The sequence below is a fragment of the Magnolia sinica genome, chromosome 17 (assembly GCF_029962835.1).
Source record: "Magnolia sinica isolate HGM2019 chromosome 17, MsV1, whole genome shotgun sequence".
Lineage (NCBI taxonomy): Eukaryota > Viridiplantae > Streptophyta > Magnoliopsida > Magnoliales > Magnoliaceae > Magnolia > Magnolia sinica.
This window is the reverse complement of record NC_080589.1, coordinates 41332703-41340906: the sequence shown is the minus strand read 5'-3', so window position 1 is coordinate 41340906 and position 8204 is coordinate 41332703. Positions and strand designations below refer to the sequence as shown.

Here is an 8204-nt window from a genome sequence, read left to right as displayed (position 1 = left end):
GAGGAGACAGTTACTCTTATCTTGGTTTTTTTTTTTTTAATGAAATAAATCTGTCAATGGAAATGGAGTGACTTTTTTTTTTTTTTTTGCCATCCTAAGTTATGATACCCGCAGGAAACATTGACTCTCATTTATTTTGTACAGGAATTTAATAACCGTGTTAGAAGGATTCCAGGTCAGCCCAAATTTGGCATCAAGGATTTATTTGTGATGATGGAAGGCATGCCATTTATTCATTATAGCAGGATCTAAATTTTGTAGTATATATTTAGGAGTAAGTAGATAAGGTGGATATGGTTGCATTTTAAGTGGCATGATATTTGTTTGGATTATTTGCTGAAAATGATCACTGAAATCTTCAACGAAATAAAATTGATTGGTTCTTATGCTGCTAGGAAGTCTCTGCTTTCTTGGTTAGGCGCTTTTGCTACAGTTACAGTTACAAGCTCACTTCTTATGCTTGTAGTTCATCAAAATCTACAACTGTCCTTATTTACAGCAAATCCTGCATTATGAAGTCTATTTGACACACACAATGGAATTTTATTCCTTGATTTTCAAGAAGTCTAACTTTCATCCTATTCAAGTGGTTGCTAAGCTGGATGAATCGTTTATCACTCACTTCTGTCACATCTCTGTTTTTTTTGCAGCAGTACTAAGTAGCAGGATTCTTGCTGGCTCACAGGTTTTCTGCTTTCACGTAGTGCATGGCAAGATTGTTGTTTCTTGTGCAGCAGATATACTCTTATGACTTTGTGTCATATTACTTTGGCTCTCTTTGATAGTACTACTGGTAGCTTCAAGAGTTTATGAAGCATATAAAGTGCCACTTGATTTCCAAGTGATAGGTTGATCTTGAATTGCTCCCATTTGTTGAATTAGGCAACCATTTTAGATTGGTACATTTTAAGGCAGGTCCACGAGGATTAATGTGTTGCCCATTTGAATGACATTGTATGCTTTTCAACAGCCTCTATAGCATCTTTTGTTTGAGCTGGCAACTGATAGGACTTTTAGCTTATATTTTATTACTAACATTCCATTTGGATTGCTGGACAGCCAAATTATTCAAAAATTTCCTTTTACTTGTCCAATTCTTAGAATAATTTTGGTCTATTTTCTACTCTCTTCTTAGAACTCTGTTTGCACTTCAATTGAATAGATGTGTATGCATTTTGTTTGGAAACTCTTGCTAGCAAGTTGATTCTGGAAGTCTTCAAGTCTTGAAAAATGCAAAATTGGCTTTAAGTCCTAAAAAACTCATGTAGAAGTTGTTTACCTGTAATCTGACATAAGCTAGTATGTAAAAACTTATGAATTAGATCATATCAGTACTTATCGTATCAATCCTTTAAGATTCCATTAGCATGAATGATTTTGCATTGTGCAGTTTGCTTCTTTCTGCATACTGAGAAAAAATTCATTGTGTGAAGAGATAGGGCCTTCTAATTCTAAATGGTTGTGATGCTTTGTCACAGTCATGTGCAACTGATACGGTTCCAAACCGAGCTGATGCCATAAAGAAGGCTGATCTGGTGCATATGCTTTCTAGGGTCTGCGACCGGAACTTCCTGACAACATGCACCCCAAGTTGTTAGACTTGATGCAGAGATGTTGGGAGGGAACTCCTACTGATCAGCCATCCTTCTCACAGATAACAGTGGAACTAGAAGAACTCCTGCAAGAGGTTAAGGTAAAATCCTTTTCCTAAATTTCACTTTATTCTCCACATTCATTCAACTCTCCCTACATTTCTGCTTCCACTATTTTGGTTGGTAACTTAAGAGCAGCCAGACATATAGTTGATCTTCATATTGGCTTGTGCATTGTTTTATGCAATGGTTTCGGAACTATTACAAGTTAGTATTGCCAATGGAGTACCTGACGTGAGGCTTTGGATGGTCAGTAATTAGTCTCAGCTGCTATTTTTTCTTTCCATAAACATCTACACCATACATTACATGGACCTTTATGCGAAAATCTTATTTCTAATATGATGAGCTTGTCCACATAACTGGTTGGGTTTCTCACTCTCTCCTCACATGAACATGGATGCATCTACAGTCCCACATCAGCATCATCATCATTACCACCATCGTTAGTAACATCATCATCATTATCATCAAACACAAGCTACAGCTTCTGTTTTTCCTGTAGTTCCAACCAGCTTCTTTCTAGCTCCTCAGATGGAAACACAAGGTGGGGCCCTTTACTCCCAGTTGTCTGTAATACCACTGAAATCTGATGGCTCCCTTTGTATCATGGAAGCTCTTACAAGATCACAGCAAGGTGAAGGTATGCTTCTCTTCTTCCATCTCTTCCTTTCAGTTTCTTTTAAATAGCTTCTAAAAATAAAGTCATGTCTATCTCTTTGTTGATGGAAGGAGTGATGCCAACTTCCTCTCCTAAGCTTGAAGATTTCTTGGGTGGTGCAACCATGGGAGCCCACCAGTAAGGATCCATTGACAGGGAAGCTATGTCTCTAAGCTTGGACAGCATGTATTACCAGCATAACCCACAAGCTGAAAACAGCAGGCAACAGCATTCTCTAGGCCTTCTCCAGCCCTTCAGGCAGCTGATTCAAGCCTAATAGTAGCAGCAGCACCAATACTTCCAGTCACGACAGGAAGGGATGTGCATAGGATTAACAGCTCATGACATGTATTAGACTGCCTTGGAAGTGGCACCGAAGGAAGAGATTTTCATCCCTCTCATATGGACACAACGTCCACATCACTTTAGTGGATCATGGCGAACTTGCTGAAGCATCAGGATGTGCAGGCCAAGCTGATGGAAGAGATCGATCAGGTTGTGGGGGATGGACGAGAAGACATTGAAGAGGAGAATTTGCAGTGGATGTTATATCTGAAGGCAGTGATCATTCTAGAAAAGAGCAAGGAATTGTTGGATTATAGAAGCCTAGAAATGAAATGTTGTATTGAAATTGGTAATTGGAATTGAAATTAAAGTGTGTACTAGAAAAGAAGGAAAAGATTATTATGTGTGTGAATCATTCTATTGTCTTTTTCTTCTATTTGTGTAATTATTTGGCATATAATACAAGTAGATTACATACCCCTCTCTCTCTCATACAATGAACAAAGGGGTTTTAAATTGTTCTTAGAATTCCGTCCTAAAATATGACCGTTGGCAACATTAATAAGCATTCAAAACCGTTTCTAAAATTGTGCCTAAAATGTGACCATTGGCACTAGAACAACTTAAAACCGTTCCTGAAATTCCGTTTCTAAAAATTGAAATGGTACCCATAACGGTTCTGAGCCGTTCCTATTTTTCTGCAATGCCTCATTTAGGAACGGTTTGAAACCGCTCCTGAAGCATTTAGGAACGGTTTTAAACCGTTCCTAAATGACAATTTTGGTGTAGTGTGAGACTTATGATATAGGTTGGATTATACAACTTGATAATGGAGTAGGCCTCAATTCTGTGTCATGCGACATAAATACAACCCTTACATTATGCTCATAGGTGAGGCAGATACGAGGACCACTAAACTATATCTAATGTGATGGAAGCTAGTTCTTGGCCTCTTGATCATGTGACACTGAATCTGAGTCATTCTCCATATGAAGTATTGGGCGATCATAGTTTAAGAGTCAGTGTAACCGGGTATGGTGGGTATGCTTGTGATTGTGCCTAGATGCTTTAAGATGCGGTCACTAGACCATGATACTAATTGTATGTCCACTCAACCAAGTGAAATTATGGCATCGACAACCTGACCACGTGGGAGCTTAATAAAGCGGTTGCCCCATTATGTGACTCGTAGTGAAAGTACATAACCATCTAACCTTAAGACCTTTATAATGGCAAGTAAAATGACATTTGTGTGGCCACTCAACCATATGGACTTCTGATAATGGAGTGACCATAAGACCATGTGGGCATATGAGAATTGTGTGATTACTCAGACTCGTGGACTATGCTGATGGTGTAACCTCTTGGGTATGTGAACTTAGGACGTATGTTAGATTGATTATGGACCCTACCTTGATATAAGTATTGCATATTTCACCATTTATCCATTAGGCTAACTAATTCTAGAACATGATTTCAAAATGACCTAGATCTAATTCCTAAATAAGTCAGACAATATGAAATAGTGTAAGTTGAATGTATAACTTTCGAACACTTGTGAACCTACTTAATGTACATATTTTATTCGCATTGTTAAATTGTTTTGCCAACCAAATAGTTCAATCATGGAGGCCATTGACGTGTGCCTTGTGCATATGAACTATTCTTCCTTGTACTACCTTAATGTATATGAGTTACTTATACTATCCACTTGTTGCGACCCACCGTAATGTTTGTGTGTGAACCCATCTACTTACAGTACCACTTGGATGTAGGAACCGCTACGTTGTATGAGATAAACCCACGTCATCCAACCATGACTAACTTTTATGTGTATATTATATACCCCAAGTCATTCAACTTAGGACTCACTGTATCTTATGAGGTTTACCTGTGCCTTCCAAGCAATTATAGAACTACTATGATAATTATTTACAGATCCAACCTACTAACAACCCACTTGAAGGTGAAGCCCACTACATTATATGAGTTTCACCAATACCATCCATCCTGTGGGTCATTTACTATATGTTATAGTTATGTCGTTCATCTCATAACCACTTGGTGCATGTGCTTTGCGTCATCACCACTCATTAACCATAAGGCCCAGTTAAGGTATAACCATGGGGTCCTAATAGAAGAAAATCATGTCGGACTAAAGCCGCTAATGGAATATCTATCTTGCGAAGGATATGGTGTAATTCTGAATACAATTGATGCTCATGATTATGATAACTATGGATGATATTAGTGATTATGGTTAATAGAAGTATGTGATTTAATATCTTGATTAATGTTGCTCCACTTCCTAGCATACTAAATTCATCTACTTAACCACGTTGATATTAATCATACTCATGCACCATGAAATGATGGTATATGCAAGTGTACTTCAATACATTTGTTCATGTGTAAGATGTCCTCTTCAGTTTAGTCACATGACCATGGATTGATATAGTTGATAGTGATGCATGATGATTATATGTCATTTTAGCTTAAAGGTTAACCAGACCCTAAACTCATGGCATTATATGCATACCACATGCCCTTGAACATATGCCTTATCATAATTACTTGAATTCATGCATAATCATGATATACATGATGACCAAAATTCCACAGTCGTGCCGTATAACATGAGTTGGATCTTGACGATGAAATGTGCATCTATGATGATGACTTGAATTATCCCTGAAAAGGAATGAGATATCGGAAGTGTGAAAATAGTAAGGGATGATGTGCCCCTTGGGTTGAAAGTCTCTAAACCCCGATGCTAGCTAGGGATGCCTCACTGTCTAGCGGAGTGGATACATGGGTCATTGATTTGATTCCCACTGATAAGGTCGGGTTGAGAAGAGGTTAGTCCAACCTGCTTAAGGGTTGAGGTGCAAACAGGGACTAGTCTGACCCGCTGGCGAGGAGAAGCGCGAATAAGGTCTACTACTGGCATGCCATGTGGAAGTCTACCGCAGGGCGGGTATGCGAGGTCGATTACTGGTGCCTGGTGCATGGGTGTCGACCACGGTGTTTCCCATGATATACAGTTGGTGGAAGTCTACCACAGGGCAAGTATGCGAGGTCAATTAATAGTGTCTAGTGCATGGGTGTCGACCACGGTGTTTCTCATGATATACAGTTGGTGGAAGTCCACCGTGGGGTGGGTATGCGAGGTAGATTACTAGTGTCTGGTCCATGGGTGTCGACTATGGTATTTCTCATGATATACAGTTGGTGAAAGTCCACCGTAGGGCGGGTATGCGAGGTCGATTACTAGTGTCTGGTACATGGGTGTCAACCACGGTGTTTCCTGAGATATACAGTTATGATATGACATGACAATATGATGATGATGATGATGTGATTACGGATGCATGTAATATGGCTATGGCTGTGGTATAGGAGAAATGAAAATATGACTTGGTGATCATGGTAGCATTGACTCGGAGTATTACTATGATGCATATGTATTGCATTGGCATTAACATTGGCAGCATACCTTACGTACTATACGCCTTTCACCATACATGATTTCTTCGTGGCATATTTATCTTGCTTACATATAGGACACATTGCACACACGTGTGTACTCACTAAGCTTTTTGCCTAAGCTTCCTATTTTCTATTTTTTTCAGGGTAGGAGTAGCTTGGAAGACTTCGCTTGCTCGATGCATTGTATCTATTTTTTGATTTAGCAATGTTGACGTTGTGTACCTTTTGGAAAGCATTGTACTTGTAACCATCAGGATTTATAATGGAGAGTGTTGCTTGGTATTTTGATCATGTATCTTCATGCTTAGGTATTATTAGATAAAAAATTCAATAAAAAATCATCCTTGTGGTGTGCCGAACTCGAGACTTGGTGTATGGAAGTCGAGTGTCGGATTTGGGGCATCACGAAAGCTGTCCTCCCCAGATTTAGGGCGTGATGCTTACGGTACTGAGGCCGTCGTCCTTGTCGAGATAGGACTCCTTATTGCTCAAGTGCGATCCTACTAAGATAAACGAAACACTAAGTAGATGACAACAAGCCTCAACTTACTCGAAGAGACAAGGGACACTGCAGAACTGCGGATCGCAGCTCGGCATCAACAGGTCGCCCGCTTCTACAATTCCAGAGTCAAAACAAGACATTTTCGTTAGGGAGACCTTGTCCTTCAACGTTTGTTCCAGAACACAACGAAACCCAAAGTAGGCTTCCTGGGTCCAAACTGGGAGGGACCCTATCGAGTAGTTGACTCGGCCAAGCCTGGCTCATACCGTCTCGAGGATCTAGAAGGACAACTACTGCCGCATCCTTGGAATGTCGAGCACTTAAAGATCTACTATTCCTAGGGAGATCAATGTAAGAGTCGGGACTACTTGTCATGACCGCAATCTAAATAAAAGATGCAGTTTTCTACATGAAATCGAGTCATTTTGCATGGCCTACATGAAACTTCCTGTGCAAGGAAGATCCCGATGATGGGTTGACCACTTAAAAAGTGGTCGCCTCATCATCTGAACATGCTACGAAAGACCATTTCTCATGTGCAGAGATGGAGCCCTTCGATGAGATAACTCTTAAAGAAGAGTTCAGCTCGTTATTCGATAACCCCACAAGCATAATCCGCAATCAATAAATAGAACTATCAATAAAAAAAGTCGGCTAAGTGTATTAACTGATGAGGCACTGAAGTGTCATGATGTCTTACAAAGAGAGAGAGAGAGAGAGTAAAATTAATCGGTGTGAGGGGGAGGGTCGACAGCAAGGCTAGGGGGTTGGTTGGCAGGAGCATCCTCAACTTCCTCAGTAGCCAGGGCGTCGAGGTCGAGGTCTGGATAGAGTACCTTAACGTCACCCAGGCAGGCGTTGTAAGCATAGTAATAGATCTTATCGATCTCGGCAGACCTCTCTATTGAAGACTTGAACTCCTCAATAACAACAGCGGCTCTTGAAATAGCCGAGGCTTCGAGCTCGGCATGTTACGTAGCCAAGGCCTCAGCAGCATCAAGCTTGGCCTGCCCTAATTCAGCCGCATATTATCATCCTCCGCCCGCGCTAGATGGGCCTGTGTACCCATCAGCTCGGACTCAGCTGAGTCCAAGCGGGACTGAAGCCCATTAACCTCTCCTTGGAGCATCAGCTCCCTTAATTGGCCCTCTACTACCAGGCCCTTCAGCTTCTACTATTCCTCGACCGAGGCCTTCAAGAGCTTCTCGAGCTCGACCTTCTCCTCTTCGATCTGGGTTATCGCTTGTAGCCTTTCCCCAATCAAGATAAACATCGACAACGCCTGAGAAAGAAAAAAGTAAAAAATGATGCGAAGACTAAATGAACAGATCGAGTAAGGTCGAGAGCCTACTGTGTAATAGACTGAGGCAAAGTCTGTGACGAATGATTTCGGGAGACGGGTTAGGGTGTTGGCGATCGACGTCTCAGGCACATGCTGAAAAGGCCAAGCTATATGTCTTAGAGAGGGGTGAATAGGACTACGCAAAATTAAAACGATAACAATGGAATTTAAACAATTAAAGGAAAGATATCATTATAATCAATTCACAATACTGAAATATAAAGCAACCTCAAATGTATGAGTATTGAGAGATTGATACAAATGTTATTCTAA

General features: G+C 40.5%; 1 long non-coding RNA gene across 1 annotated transcript; it reads left to right on the top strand.

Annotated features, from left to right (window-relative positions):
- The first annotated feature begins 1472 nt into the window (after positions 1-1472).
- LOC131231589 (uncharacterized) lies at positions 1473-3075 on the top strand. The gene is made up of 3 exons (XR_009164450.1): positions 1473-1693; positions 2158-2295; positions 2385-3075. It is a non-coding gene; the product is annotated as an uncharacterized LOC131231589 (long non-coding RNA).
- The last annotated feature ends 5129 nt before the right edge of the window (positions 3076-8204 follow it).